The following is a 14,110-nucleotide window of genomic DNA, read 5'->3' as shown; positions in this document are numbered from 1 at the left end:
AATTGGGAGCGGTCCTAACACTGAAAATAATACTACCGCAGAATTTTCACGGCCAAGAGATGTTATTTTGGGAGCAATCTCCTTCTTAAATCCACAATTATATCGAGTCTCGAGCCTTCTAGATAATCGAGAACTACAAAAAAAAAAATCTACAGAACAATAATACGCCCAGTCCTAACGTATGGGTCAGAGACTCTAACAAAAAGTAATGAAAACATGTTAGAATAATTCATAAGAAAAGCACTAAGACGAATCTACGGAGCAGTGAATGGCAATGGAGTGTGGAGAATACGATACAACTTCAAACTTTATAGAATATACCAGGAACCAGATATCGTAAAACATATTAAGATAGGACGTCCGAGGTGGATAGGGCATGAAATGCGGATGAAACAAAATGACCTAGCTAGAAAAACGCTCTTTGATAGACCCATTGGTCTGAGAAGAAGAGGAAGACCCAGAACAAGGTTCCTTAATCACATTAATGAAGACATGAGAAATATGGGAATACGTGCTGGGCGGAGAAAGGCAATGGATAAGGACGACTGGAGAGAAATTCTTGAGGAGGCTAGGACCCACGCAGGGTTGTAAAGGCAGAATGGTAATGATAAATCATCACAGTAGTCTGAGACGAAAATGTCATTGAGCCTCTAAAAATCATTCGAACAAGCTGAATTTTGCTGATAATGTCAATTTTGGGACCAAAATGAAGATGCAAAAATTTTGCCACTCCTGCCTCCAGGCTTCACCCTAAAACATCCTTCGTAGGGGAGAAAATGGAAAACATCGATATACCAATAATCCGTACGACGTAAAAAAATATTTCAAACGAAAAATGTAGTTGAGATAATTTCGAACACAAATGTTTTTAACACTTTTTCTGTGATTTTGAATGTCCGTTACGCGTGCGAAATCAATTTTTTAAATAAAATTTATATCAATTCGACGGTACAAACTCTATATCTTTTGGTCAGTGTCATATTGACAAAAATCAAAATGCATTTTAAAGGTGAAAAGTGCAGCTTTCGTATTCACTTTTTGCAGTTTGAGGCAAACTATGTCAATTTCTATAAAGCTGTTAAACAAATAAACGTTGCCCGATTTTTGCCATTTTTTCGATTTTCATGAGATTAATAAAATGTATCACTTCCTTTACTGGTCGCTGTGGAATTTTCATTGTTAAAGCCTAATCTTTAAAACCTATAACATGAAATTTCAATGTTGGGTTTTGGAAACAAATCTGAGGCATATGAAATGAATTTAGACTTTCAGATTACAAACGACAAAATATTTAAAACTGCTTTTTTCAATTGCACAAGTACGTTTTTCAAAACTTCACAAGTTCAGGTATTATACAAATCTCACCCAATGTCGTCTTAGTGGAATCATTTCGTGAGAGATTTACTTACTGTTATAGTAGATATTGTTTAGGTTTAATCTAAACAGTACAATTATTTTTTAATAAAAAATTGGCCCATGGGGGGATCGAACCCACGACCTTCGCGTTATTAGCACGACGCTCTAACCAACTGAGCTAATGGGCCATACATTTGCTGAAAAATATATTACATTTTGCAATACAGGGGTATCTAGAAATATACTGTTAACAAATATATAAGCTGGATTTTAAAAAAAATTATTTTTCTGTATTGAGGAATCAAATGCATGCCGTAATAGTATATTACTTTATGAGGCGGAGAAGCATGACTTTTCTTGACGCGCCCGATACAAGAGGGCGCGTAATAGAGGGCAAGTCAAGAAAAGTCTGAAGCCGAATAAAGTATACTATTTTTTCTTCAAACGTAGCAATTTTCAACCATAAATAGTACAATTCATACGCTATTTTTACTCAAAATTAACTGTGACAACTATCAAAGTCGTCTAGATGTTGGAAATTAAAATAATTAAGTCGTCGGTGGGATTTGCGTCTCCCTGGTTACAGTTGTTTGACAGTTGTTTGCAATTATTAAAGACAGCTTATTGTTGTTGCAACCACAGATCACCTAACCTCTAGATGCTTCACGACAATACTTTAGTTGGATATGAAATTCAGCGCTCCAAGAGATTTGTATCGGAACTAATTCAAGCGATAAATTACGCGGGAAATTCAAAATTTAATTTTGGTGGGAAAATTTAAATAAAGCTTAAAATATTTAAATATAATTTGGTATATTTGAAAAAAAAAATGTATTTGAAATTTTAAAATGTGCAAATTATTTTTAAATTCAAATATACACAATACCGTTTACGAAAAAATAAGACAAAATATAATTTATTTATTTATTTAATACATGTAAAACAACTTTGTATATAAATTTAGAATAGAATAGAAATATGCTTTATTACCACTGAAAATTGTACAATTTTATGGACAAAGCTTACAAAAAGTCAGAAAAATAACAATTTCAAATTTACTGAAATTACATAAATCGTCAATATCACAAAATAAAAGATAATAAAATACACAATTTATTGCAAAATTTAAATAAATTGTAAATTGCATAATAAATCCTTACGAACTAATACGTTTAAGTTTCTGCATGTGATACTCAAATATATATTTATACAAATACTTTAGTTACTTGTACATAAAGCTATTCGTTAAGAAACTCTTTTACTGAATAATATGGTCTTTTAGATAGATAGGTTTTTGTTCTTTTACGGAACTTAAGGAAAGAAGTTGCAGATATAAGTTGCAAAGGGAGATGATTGTATGATCTTTTTACTGAATATAATATAGATTTCTTTACTAACGCAGTGGAAGGGATCAGTAAATACGCATTAAAGGTTGAATTTCTGGTGGAGTAGCCATGATTAGGTCTTGCTGAAAAAACATGTAGGCGTTTACGAATTAAGCAAACAGTTTCTAAAATATATAAAGAAGGAAGACTTAAAATCCTGTGATTTTTTAAGTATCTTCTGCAATATGTTATTCTACCGAGAACAAAAAGATACCGTATTGCTCTTTTTTTGTTTGTAATTTAAAAACAACTGTCAGATTGGGCAGCTGTTCTAGAACCCCAAAAAAAGAAGACCATATCGAAGATGAGACTCGAACAAAGAAAAATATGTTATTTTGGAAGATGCTAAATTAATTTTCTTCAAAACAGATCTTATTGCATAGCAGGCTGAGGCTAGTTTGTTACTTAACAAATAAATATGAAGGGACCATTTAAGGTTGCTGACTATAAAAATACCAAGAAATTTTACAGAATCAATGATACTGATCTGGCTATTATTAAGAAGCAAGGAGTGAAGAGCTTTATAGGATAATGCTACTGTCTTATCCACGTTAAAAGAGAGTAAATTAGAGTCTGACTAGGTTTTTATTTTAAATAGATCAGAAGTTATAGTTGCATGAAGAATTGCAATATTAGAGTTTCTCCAGGTAATACTGGTATCATCAGCAAAAAGAAAAATGTTTCCATCGGTTTTAAGTTGGTGATGTGATTTATAAAGATAAGGAAAAGTAGAGGACCCAATACTGAACCTTGTGGTACTCCACATACTTGTGACTAGAAGCTGTATCATTTGCTAGAACTAGTTATTTCCTATTCCCTAAGTAAGATTGGAACCAATTCAAAGAAACACCTCGAATTCCATAGAAATTTTGTTTTTTTTTATCAAAATGTCGTGATTTACACAATCAAAAGCTTTGGAATAGTCACAGAAAACAGTGGCAGTATAAAGATTATTGTGTAGTGCTTGATAGACCTCATTTGGTACATACATAGCATCACTGGTACATTTATTACATAAAAACCCGATCTGACTTTGTGATTTTTTACAAATCATTAAATATAAATGTAACTCAAACTAAAAGAGCACATAATACACACTATACAAGCATGAATACAAATTAATGACTGGTATTAAGATGACCAATTATGGAAATAAATAGGATACTATGGAACAGATATTTCTTTCCAAAGAGTATTTGTGGTGTAATTGTTTTAATGCTCCATATAATTTTTTCTTTTTAGGGGTAATTGTACCTCTTGATATATTACACTGCTGCAATATTTTCAGTGGTGTGATATTCTTAAGGGCAACACCTAAAAATAAATGTGATGTTAATTTCTTTATTCAATCCTTACAAGGCAAAATCGATTCATTATATTAACCTTCGTGTAGTGGCATTACTGAGTGAGAGACTTGGTAGACTGTTTTTTGATGTATTAAACCATTTATTGTAAGTACTAGAATGTTTCAGTACCTTCATATATCTTTGTTAGATTTTAGCAATGGGAGATTATAAACACAGACAAGCTCCTATTTCTAGTTTTTAGCCCCAGCTGGTCTATGACACTGAGGCAACTAAACTTAAAAACTCTAGTATCACTACCAGAATGTTAAGCAAACTGTTAATTTTATAGTTAATCATATTAGAGAATATTTACAAATCTGCTGATGACAATACAAAATATAAAATTTTAACTACAATTACCTTTTAAATCCTTACTCTCATCAGTTTGTATTAAAATTTCTTTGTTTGGTAACTGTGCATCATTGTGTTCGGCAACTAAAAAGTTTCATAAAATAGTAACCAATTTGAAAATTATTGTTATCTTCGTAATACTTACTACAATGGGGTATCTCAAATGATTGAAACATGTGTGTAGATTGTGCATCTCTACTTTGTTGAAGGACTCTCAACTAAAACAAAAAGTTAATATAATAATTTATACCATGATTCACTTCAAGTAAAATAATTTTTATTAATTACATATTAGGGTTACTTACTTTCGGTTACATTTGCTTCCACACTCAACATTGAAATACTTCTGGGATGTAAATTAGAACAAGAATCTAAAATCAATCATCAATCAGTTATTCCTTCTCTAATATCAAATATTTATGTGACTCACCATACAAATGTAAGCTAGGAATTGCATTTTTATACAATTTATGGCTCCATGAAGAAACAAACTTATCTTCAAAGTGTCTGTGGCAGATTCGTTTTGTTTTAAAAACTGTACTGGAATTCATCATATCTTAATTAGGATTTTTTATAACACTAAGCCACTTCCTAAATCGTATAATGTCTTTATCAGGATTTGGAAAGGCATGTCTAATTGATGACGAATTGGTACATTGTAGGATACAACATTTATTGTGAAAAACCATATTTAACTAATTATTATTAATCTGCAAAATACTGTTTGAACACCGCCACGAACATTTAAAACACAGATCACTGAGGTAGGTGGTTTGTAATTTGCAAACTAATTTGAGATTAATGCTAACAATAACCCAGAGATATTAAACCAAGTTTAGTTTAATTTCTTTGCAATAATAACCATCAAATTCAAATCAAAATCTGACTATATAGACGCTAATCAATTACTGACAATTAGCGATTGACAATTATAATTTTTAGTTGTGTTCTAAACCTAAACTGCAGAGTAAAGGTAAAGACAAAGTAAAGCGACATCTGAAGATTTGTATCGGTACTACAAATGACATTTACTTTAGTTTGACCTTGAGTTACCTACGTGAAACGTCTAGTTATTAGTGGTCTGTGGTTGCAACCGCAAGCGCAAATTTAGTGCGAAAATGGAAAACCTAAACGAAATTAAGTCCGCGGCTAATGATGCAGTAGCACGTTTGGGGCCCTCCAAGTCCGGAATAAAGTATCGGTTAGAGTACAAGCACTTCCAAGAGTGGTGCGATACAAGAGGAGTACGGCAAGTTACCGAAGACGTTTTACTGGCATATTTTAATATAATGGAAAATGAAAATAAATAAAAATCTTCTACAATGTGGTCACGATACTCTATGATAAAATCCGAGTTAGGTATTAGAAAAAATGTGGATATAAGCAAATTTTTAAAGTTACGTGCCTTTCTGAAAAAAACAAGCGAAGGATATACTGCAAAGAAGTCAAAGTTTTCACTAAAGACGAGTTTGATAAATTTTTGTTTGAAGCGCCAGATAAGTTGTATTTAGGATTAAAGGTAAAAAAAAATATATTGCAAAGCATGTAGTATACTCTACAAAATTATAAAAATATTTCAGATTGTTTTGTTAATTGGGGTTACCGGCGCCTGTCGATGCGACGAAATAGTAAAAATGAAGACTGTGGACATTGAGGATAAAGAAAATGTAATAATTATCAAAATCCCAGACAGTAAAACACAAAAAATTAGATCTTTTACGATAATTGGTCAAAACTACATTAAACTGTATAAAAAGTATGCATCACTGCGGCCTGAAAATTTCACAGAAAACCGATTGTTTATCAAGTACCAAAATGGAAAGTGTTACCGAAGCGTTATGGGAATACATTCGATCAGCGCAGTAGTCCAAAAAGTAGCTAGTTATTTAAATTTAAACGATGCAAGCGCATACACGGGTCACTCTTTACGACGAACTTCAGCAACACTTTTAATTGATGGAGGCGGAAATCTAGAATGCCCCAAATGACATGGGGGCTGGAAATCAAGCACGGTTGCGAAAGGATATATAGAGGATTCAATAAGAAATAAGAACGATAATGCTCAAAAAATTTTAAACCCTCATGATTCGCCAATATCGGGAATGATTGCTGAAAGTTGTTCTCGACTATCAGTATCATCAACAATTACCAATGCGTATCAAGAGTCGGAAACATTTTTGCACGGTTTCAATTTTGAAAATGCCTCATTAACTAATTGTACTTTTAATATTACTATAAATAAAAATGATGTTTAATTATTGTTGTTAATGATATTTGTATTGTTGCTTTGTGACATGTTTCATATTGTTGCCATGACAACATTTTTCCCTCTGCCGTAAAGAAATGAAAAAAAAACTGCTGCCGGCGGAGACATCAAACTTTGACAGGATCAAGTTAGATAAGTAATGTCATCATTATTTGACGTTTGAAGAAACATGATATTTATTTTATATTATAAATTATAATTTCTGCGTTCAATAAAAGACTTGGCCCATGGGGGGATCGAACCCACGACCTTCGCGTTATTAGCACGACGCTCTAACCAACTGAGCTAATGGGCCGTCTGTATCATTGATAGTTATTTTTTTAGTTTTAATATACAAGGGTTATCACAAATATAATCGTATAATATAATCGTAATAGTAGATGTATAATCGGAATAAAAAGTTATTCGTAACATCGATCGTTCAATAGCTTTATTCTATTCTATAGCTATTTTATAGCTATATTTCATCATAGGTAAAATTTTACCGATGATGATTTTAATAATATTGATATTCCGTATTTACGTTTGTTTTCTCTACACATACCAATTTTAAAAATTTTAAAAGAGGTAAAAAAGAAATAAATTAGACTTACTCACAATCAGTTTAATTTTACTACTACTAGAAGTAGTATCTAATAGTAATCTTGTAAGTAGTATTTTGTTTATTTCTAATTTGTTACAATTCAACAGATTTTTTTCTCTTACCAATTTGTGGGTTGTTACTCTGTCTGCTAATGCAATTTATGCATATTAATTAACACAGACATGTTATATTGGCATGATTACTAAAACCTTTTTTTGATCTATAACTTTTTTTGATCTATATCCTTATAAGACAGCACCCTAATATGGGCTTTTTATAATTTCAGCATTTAATTTACTTTGTACCACTGACCTGATGATGCTTTGCAAATTTTAGAAAGCGAAACCGGTCGTCTTAGGTAGTAAAATTAAACTGATTGTGAGTAAGTCTAATTTATTTCTTTTTTATCTCTTTTAAAATGGATTCACATAAGCAACACATTCATGATTTAAAAATTTTCTTTAACTAGATTATTTTTATTTTTCACGTATCTTATTTGTTAGCGGGTACAGTAGCCAGAAACTGTCATATTTCTGTTCCCTGACATTCTTAATTAGAAATTTTTTTGACCATTTCCCTTTTTGCATTCGTCTTATCTGTGTGCTTATTTAATTGCACGGTAATATGGTAATCATGTCAATTATTAATTACGTGACACTATTTCGAGCGCTTATTTCTTTTGCATGTTTCTTTTTAGTCTTGACACTATGGTATTTCTTCCAAGATTATTTATTTCGAATTTTATGAAACTGTTTCAGATATGTGCATTAAGAGTTATTGACCTGCTGCAGAACTCCCCTCCTTTCTAATCTGTTTTATGCTTTTTTACAATTTTTTATTTTTTTAAGTTTATTCATCATTTTTATTATTATGTTCTATTTCTTAGACGTATCTCAGCATCGGTCTTCCTCTGGTTCCCTTTCCCACTAGCACTGGTTTCCTTATTTTGTGTGGTATGTCGTCTTCTTCCATTTTTCCCATATGTCTCATTCAACGCAGCGGTTTGATATTTTAATGAATGCTGTGAATACTGGTATTATTACAGGTCTTAGTGACCTAATTAAACCATGGTAACACTTATTGGTAATGCATATTGGCATCTTCGCTTATTCTGCAATGTTATTACCAGATTTAACCCCTCAATGTTGTATTCTCCTGTCAGTGTTATATTTTGTGGCTGCCTTATTTCTGCGTTTTTACTTGCATGCATATTTTTTCTTTTAGCCTTATAAATTTTAAAGCCACTATTCTGTACTGCTCGTCCTATTTGATTGAATGCTTCTATCATTTCTCTTCTTGACCTTGCGATTACGTTAACACTTAAAGTATCTTGCAGAAATTTATCATTACCTAATAATGTTGGGAAATAGAGTCTAATGAACTATCATCGCTATCTTGTGGCCATAATGCTATTGATTATCCGGCATATTCTAGAAACAATACATATATTATTGTTGTTATAATTTTAGAAAGAGAAATATAATATAATCTTGTTATAAAATATATATCTATTTTCAAAATTTTTTCTACTTTGATATTAATAAACATGGCCAATTAGCTCAGTTGGTTAGAGCGTCGTGCTAATAACGCGAAGGTCGTGGGTTCGATCCCCCCATGGGCCAACTCTTTTATTAAAGTTGGTGTTAAGTTCGTGAAAATGTTTATATTCGTAAACACTATTCGTGTGTAAATTCATTGTCAAGTTTTGCTCGACAGCTTTTTCTAAGTCTTGGCCTACTTTAAGATGTTTCTTCATTCAGACTTCTTATGCACTTTGTTTATTCAGTTGGTTATATTTAGAACTTTCAGGTCTTGTTCTATTTGTGCCGCATATATGAGTCTCACCGTTAACCTTTTTCTTATTGACGTCTGTTTGGTTAGTTTCTTTGGTATTTCATTGTCCTGCATGCGAAACAGACCAGTCTTTATAAATATAAAGATTTTTGGTTCCAAATAAACTGTGCAGAGTTCGAAACAATATTGAGTGCGCTTTAATATTTTTCTTCACATGTTGCCAATAGTTTTTCCAAATAGTGTCAATTTTTTTTCGTTGTTTGAAAATGTCCGTGTTTCTGATCTCTATGTGAAAACTGGGCCTTATAATTATATTGTATACGTTTTATACAATTAACACTTTGTTTTTCTTGATAATATGGATTCTTTCTTTGACATCTTCATTACTGTGGTTGTCTGATGTGACTAGCGATACAAGATATGTAAAGCTCTTCATTTTTTCAAAGTTATTCTTCTACTTATTTTTTTTTGGTACTCTGTCAAAATCTGTACATATTTTGTTCATACGGTTTAACACGTTAAGCACGGGTGTAAGGGAAAGTAGCCTAATTTCGGATACCATTTACAATTAGTGTCATATTTTTCACCTAATAACACATTTTAAACTTTTATCTACTCAAGAGTACTTGCAGAGTAATATAGAAACTAATTTTATTATCATAGACAATTTATTGAAAATCTTTTTTACAAAAAATATTGTTCAATAAAATTAGTGCTTTTGTATGTCAAAAATTTTAGGGCTCCTAATTTCGGATACCCTATCCGAAATTAAGACACCATTTTGTTCATCATAAGAATAGTTACACATCTTGACAAAAGTCGCAAATATAGGTTTTCTTCTTATCAGCATTGGCGCACATCTCATGACACCACTTGAAGCACTTTATACACCTTATCCACTTCTCACCGTGTGTATCTTCGGAATATAAACTGTCACAAAACATACATTCTGTGTCTCCATCTTCATCGTCTACATCCATATCAGAATCATCATCCAAAATAAGGTCATCACCAGGATGTGAAGTGTCACTACTACTCGATTCAATTTTTTTCTTTTGCTTTTTTTGGCGTGGAGTTTTTTTTCTGTTGACTTGATTTAATTCGTTGCTTATTTTTGGTTTCTTTTCTTTCAAAGACTTTTTTCTTTCTTGTTCGGCTACACTTCGTTCAAGTTCATCTTTATAAGGTGTACTAGTTATTATCCAACTAGAACCTTTTCGAGGATTTTTTTGTTTGTTTGTTTGTGAGGTATAACTGCAAGAAGGCAGTGGACTAATATCCTCAGCTCTTATCATAGTTGCCGTAGTTTCAGTTGCATTTCCATTGGATGATTTATTTGTTAAGTTATGTTTTGGAGGTGTTCTTTCGATAATGCTTTGTGGTTCTGGTCTTGACTGACCTCTTGTTGGTAATACTTCCCCATGATTTTGATTTATGGGTGGTGGTGTTCTTTCTCTTTGTCTCTCCATTATAAAATCGTGATCAGAAAAGTTATTTTTATTAAAAGGATATATTCCAGATTTGCGAAAACCATTCGCGGAAATTTCTGCAGTAGCACTTTTCAAATATGCCGGGCACATAAGCTTACAAATTTGATACGAGTTTATGGTGCGTCCAGGATTTTGCCTTAACCACATCTCAATTTGTTGCGAATAATATGTTTTAAATGGTGACATAAAAGACAAATCTAGAGGTTGTAGTTTGTGTGAACTGTGCAGCGGGATACACAAAATTGTAACGAAATTTGCACGTCCTGCTTCTATCACATCTATATTTCTTGTGTGGCTGTAGTGACCATCAAGAATAAGCAGCACTGGGTCTTCACGGGATGGTTTCACGTGAGCTACGAAATGCTGTAGCCATTGGGAAAAAATGTGCTGCTGAATCCAACCTGATGGATGGCAAGCTGCAATAGAGCCAGGCGGCGATCCATCTAATAATTCCACTTTCATGTTCTTTCTTGGAAACACGAATAATGGAGGGACAAACCCACCAGCAGCATTCATACAAAATACAACAGTAACTAATGCGCCTCTTTCAGTCGCGGTAACAGATCCAACCTGTTTTTTTCCTTTTAATGTTATAACACGAGTATTCTTGGACTGAACCGTTGTTATGCCGCTTTCATCAACGTTATAAACTCTTGCGGGGTTGAAGTTAACTTTTTCCATTGACGTTTCTAAAAGATCATAGAATCTGCTGACATTTTCTGGGGTAAATCCCTTAATTCGGGCTTTCGAGATTCCTTGTGGTTTTCTAAGGGACAAAACTGCGTTTCGCCTCATAAATCCCCTTAACCATTTTTTACCGGCAGATTCGGCATGGGCAAATGGATGACGAAGACCATTTCGTAAAGCTATTTGATATGCAAGTCTCTTGATATCAGCGGTCCCAATTCCGTAAAATCGCCGGTCCATTTCTAGACAATACGAGACTAAATCTGCTTCCATTTCTGCAGAAAGTACTGGTCTTCTTCCAATTTTAACAGCAACCAACTGCTCCGGAGTTTTATTTTCTTGCTTAACATAATCTTCCAGAGTTGATTTCGGAACAGCAAATAACTTCGAGGCTTTAAGATACCCCATTTCCTTTCCCCTGACGGCACGGATAGCACGTATCATTCGGTCTGGATCCCATTGTTTATGTTTTTTACTTGTTTTTGGCATTTTCTTCTGAAAAGAAACAAAAGTTTTTATGCAAACATGATCATCAATTTAAGGTTCCTAATTTCGGATATCCGAAATTATGGGACTTGTACTATCCGAAATTAGGAATTTTTTATTTTTAAGGTTAGGGCTCTCTAATTTATATGTGATTAAAATCTGCTAAAATCAAATAAAACAGGTTTCTAGCTTACCCCTGCCAAAAGATCAAACTTCAAACAGGAATAAAAACACGAAAAAATAGGCTTTGAAATACGACCGAAAAAAAACTGCACGATAACGTTTGGTGGTTTCGGCACTGCCATCTAACGGGGAGCAGCTCTGCTACCTAAACAATTTAAGATAATGTTCTCTGTGGTATTCAGCGTGACATACGTATAGGTTTCTGTTCGCAAATAAAGAAACTTTTTTAGATACACCGCTATCCGAAATTAAGACACTATCCGAAATTAGGCTACTTTCCTCTACTAAGTAAAAAAAGTTCCGCATGGATGGAAGTTTTTTGTGTTTAAAATACAAACACTACTGTTTGTATTTTGAGAACGATTTCCGAAGTGGAAATTGAAACGTCAATAAACGTACTTTAACCTTTAATTATGGCTTATTCCCATTTAAATAGTAATTACATATAAACATAATATTTAACCTAGATATTTCACAGGAAAACTGTTTCAAAACCTTTTTCAACTCATTCTGATTATGTATACTAGTCAGACTAGCTTTCTCTTTTTAATTACTGTATATTAGATATATTATTTAATAAATAGATCAAAATAACATTTTTAACTACCCCCGTATTTGCCAACTGTAATTATTTTAAACACAGTATCTGGCCCATTAGCTCAGTTGGTTAGAGCGTCGTGCTAATAACGCGAAGGTCGTGGGTTCGATCCCCCCATGGGCCAATTCTTTTATTGAACATGGTTGTAAAGCAAGTTTATGTTAAAATTATTAGTAAACAGTGTAAATTAAAATGGTTAAAAGTGTATATATATATATATATATATATATATATATATATATATATATATATATATATATATATATATATATATATATATATATATTCTTCCTATTTTGGAAGTCTTCTTCCCTAAGATTTTTTTAAGATATCGCCTTGGTGATGTTTTTTATCCATGTTGTTCTCGGTTTTCATCGTTTTCGTTCCTCTGAGGTGCAGTCTATTTTTTTGGATTCTGGTGTCTGACTTGTCCGTACCATACAAGTTGCTGTTTTTCTATGTCTCCTATTATATTCCTTTCGTACTCCCATTTGTCTCCCAATATCGTTATTTCTAATGTACCGAGATATGCTTCCGGCTCTCTTACAAAAGTCAATTTCAGTACTTAATAGTTCGGTGTTATATTTTTTAGTTATTTTCTATACTTCTGCCATACTTTATAGTTTTATTATTGCATTAGTATGTATCTGTATAATAATAATTGTAACAATATATTTTTGGCTACCCTCGTATTTGCGAGATATAGTAATTTCGCATAAATTATATGGCCCATTAGCTCAGATGGTTAGAGCGTCGTGCTAATAACGCGAAGGTCGTGGGTTCGATCCCCCCATGGGCCAGAATTTTTTATTTATTAATTAAAGAATCAGTGGATAGTTTATAAAATTAATTTCACAATAATCAATAAATTTTCCAAACCTAAATTAACAGAAATATTTCTACAATTCATGTTTTCTTTAGGTCACTTTGAACAGTCGTATACTGAAGGAGCACAACATTACAATAAAATAAAATATCATAATAATATACAAGAGGTTTTCCGTGCATTACGTCTTGAACTACCGCTTGCAGAAAATACAGTGTTTAAATTTAATTTTTAAATTTATTGTGGATGGCATATTTTGTACCTTATATATAACATTTTACGTGACTCATAGTGGCATAGAAAATCTAACTCGATGGTGGCTTAATAGGATCAATAAATCAATGGCTGACCGTAATGGCAGGCCTTAAGTAGCGATCCTGTCATTTACACAAAAATGTAATTGGGTGCGGGGTTATGTCTACTTTGGTTTCCCGTCGTTTTGTGTGTTGGTCAAATCATGCTGTGTATGATGCTGATAGAAGAGGCATTCAGGAATCAAATGTCCTAAAAATTTTTTTGACGATACTAATGAAAATACCTTCTCCAACACAATAAAAATTATACAAAAATGATGGCATTTCCTGAGCTAAAATATTCTGGAAGCTAACAGACAAGAGACTTTCGGATTGCGAGGCTACGACTATTTCAGGATGAACAACTTTACAGGTTATAAAAGTTAGATTGAAGAAAACATGGTCCAAAATTTATGTGGTACTACTTCACATTCACTATGAGAAAAGATGATTAGGGTATGTTTAA

At 32.6% G+C, this 14,110-nt stretch overlaps 1 protein-coding gene, 1 long non-coding RNA gene and 5 other non-coding genes across 7 annotated transcripts in view; 3 read left to right on the top strand and 4 right to left on the bottom strand.

The window, feature by feature from the left end:
- Ets65A (DNA-binding protein D-ETS-3) overlaps positions 1-14,110 on the bottom strand; it is a 283,056-nt gene that overhangs the window by 92,387 nt on the left and 176,559 nt on the right. The gene's annotated exons all lie outside the window — the stretch shown is intronic.
- TRNAI-AAU (transfer RNA isoleucine (anticodon AAU)) lies at positions 1,471-1,544 on the bottom strand. Its single transcript has one exon. It is a non-coding gene; the product is annotated as a tRNA-Ile (tRNA).
- Positions 3,904-5,364, bottom strand: LOC140436180 (uncharacterized). The gene is made up of 5 exons (XR_011950259.1): positions 4,869-5,364; positions 4,744-4,809; positions 4,584-4,656; positions 4,448-4,522; positions 3,904-4,055 (listed from the first exon to the last, which is right to left on the bottom strand). It is a non-coding gene; the product is annotated as an uncharacterized lncRNA (long non-coding RNA).
- Positions 6,926-6,999, bottom strand: TRNAI-AAU (transfer RNA isoleucine (anticodon AAU)). Its single transcript has one exon. It is a non-coding gene; the product is annotated as a tRNA-Ile (tRNA).
- Positions 8,836-8,909, top strand: TRNAI-AAU (transfer RNA isoleucine (anticodon AAU)). The gene has a single exon. It is a non-coding gene; the product is annotated as a tRNA-Ile (tRNA).
- On the top strand, positions 12,576-12,649 carry TRNAI-AAU (transfer RNA isoleucine (anticodon AAU)). Its single transcript has one exon. It is a non-coding gene; the product is annotated as a tRNA-Ile (tRNA).
- On the top strand, positions 13,252-13,325 carry TRNAI-AAU (transfer RNA isoleucine (anticodon AAU)). Its single transcript has one exon. It is a non-coding gene; the product is annotated as a tRNA-Ile (tRNA).

Source organism: Diabrotica undecimpunctata, chromosome 3, assembly GCF_040954645.1.
Source record: "Diabrotica undecimpunctata isolate CICGRU chromosome 3, icDiaUnde3, whole genome shotgun sequence".
In the NCBI taxonomy this organism is placed as follows: domain Eukaryota; kingdom Metazoa; phylum Arthropoda; class Insecta; order Coleoptera; family Chrysomelidae; genus Diabrotica; species Diabrotica undecimpunctata.
Note: the sequence above shows the minus strand (reverse complement) of the source record. Positions and strands in the feature narration are given on the sequence as shown.